The sequence below is a fragment of the Myxine glutinosa genome, chromosome 6, assembly GCF_964187855.1.
Source record: "Myxine glutinosa chromosome 6, kmMyxGlut1.1, whole genome shotgun sequence".
In the NCBI taxonomy this organism is placed as follows: Eukaryota; Metazoa; Chordata; class Myxini; order Myxiniformes; family Myxinidae; genus Myxine; species Myxine glutinosa.
The window spans coordinates 152,935,799-152,938,022 of NC_136266.1; positions in this window are offsets into that span (position 1 = coordinate 152,935,799).

The window sequence follows — 2,224 nt, forward strand, 5'->3', positions numbered from 1 at the left end:
TGAAAAGGAGGTATACAAACATGGGGAAAAGCATCAGTATTACTAGCAGAGTATCCGCCCGACAGGCGATCTTGTTCCAACACGTTCTTCTGACACACCCCTTTATTTCGGTGGTTTATAGGCAACAGACCGCTGCCTCAGTCACTCCAGAAAATAAAAATAACCCAGGTTACGTACATGAAGCAAAACCATGTGTACTGGTTGATGTGGCAAGACAGTGGCTAATGGAGAATGATTGTTGGAAACAGGCCGCCGGCAAGTTGAATGTTGATGATGTGTGGAACCTCCTCAGCACTTGCCTTTCTTCTACCTATTTCGTCTTTGACAGCACATTTTACAAACAGGTGTTCGGCACTGCAATGGGCTCCCCGGTGTCTGCGGTGGTTGCCAATATGGTGATGGAAGAGCTTGGGACACGCTCCATCCCATCCCAACACAGCCACATGTCTGGTACCGCTATGTAGATGACACTTTTGTCATCTGCCCGAGCACGGCTGTTAATGCAATCCAGGAGGGCATCAGCGAAACGTTTGCTTCCATCAAATTTACCTGTGAGGAAGAACAGGATGGATCGCTTCCGTTTCTGATCGTCATGGTGACGAGGAACCCAAATGGAAGCTTAAGTACCGTAGTATATAGGAAGCCCACCCAGACCGACCGTTACCTCGATTTTACATCTTGCCATCCAACGCACCACAAAAGAGCTGTGGTGAACACACTCGTAAAAAGGGCAAGGAATATACCGTCCACCTTGGAGGACAAAAAGAGAGAGATCAAGCATCTCAAATGGGTATTGAAAGCCAATGGCTACCCAGACCACCTCTGCCCAAAAAATGAAATGGTACTGGCAGCTCCAAGAACCCAGGACGCGCCACAGGAACCACCTAAGGGCTTCTGCGTGCTGCCATTTGTGCCAGGAGTAGCCTAAAGGATTGGCAGGATTTTGAGACCGGTCGGGGTGAGGATTAACGATCAACCGATACACATCGAAACATGCACTGACCAAGGTCAAAGACAAAAGACAAAAGAATGACTGCCCAGGTGTGGTATACACTATTCCATGTGACTGTGGTGGAGAATACATAGGCGAGACCAGAAGAACCTTAGACCAGCGCATTCATGAACACCAGAAGGCCTTTGAGTGTAATCACCCGGAAAGATCTGCTGTCGCCAAGCATGGAATAAGGGCGGCCATGTTCCTTTATGGGACAATGTGAATGTGCTGGCGGCATCCCGAACTGTGCCAGGAGGCGATTACTGGAGGCCTGGCACACTGGCCACACGAGGGCACCGTTGACAGACGAGACGATGGTGTTACCACAGGCATACGGACCTCTCATTCATAAATACACGAGACACAGATGCTGGGAGGAGGACAAGGACAAAGTGGGACACAACCGACACAGGCAACAAGGATAACAAAACACAATACACCGCTCAAACACTGGCAACACAAGCCGATCACGGGGCAATGGTCACAGGTCTTGCAACACAGCTTTGTGATTGGTTGATAGAATAGACAGCCCATTCCCCCAGGTATATCTGGGAGGAGGTAAACAAGGGAATTTCGCTTGATAAAGGCTAGTGGAGGCCCAGTGTACGCTGGGTTGCTGGCCAAAACGTTAAGTTTTTAAGACAAAGCTATAGGTTGGAGAACGCTAAAATGGATATACATACATATGTATGTATGCAACACAGCTTTGATATATCACTATATCACTATATCAAGAGATATCACTTCCGCTGAACTTGGGGATGGTGAGTGAGCTTTAGCGTGGCTCTTCCTTTTGTATGCATCTTCTACACATATCACACATCTTACATACATATCACGATACATACTTGTCTGATATACATGCCTGTTGTTTCTGTCGACTAAGAAGAAGACCTTTGTTGGTCGAAAGCTTGTCGAGAATTAAAGATCGACCGTCCTGAAGCTACGTCCGCGTCTGATTTAATCTCCCGATTATTTATTTAATGCAAATGAGATGCCCTGCTCGTGCTGTTTCTACCATTTCTCACAGATGTATATATATATATATATATATATATATATATATATATATATATATATATATATATATATATATATATATACAGTGGAACCTTGACTTACGAGTGCCCCAACTTACGAGTTTTTCGAGATACGAGCCGTCGCTCGGGCGGTTTATTGCTTTGAGATGCGAGCCGAGATCTGAGTTACGAGCTTTCGCCACCCGGTCAC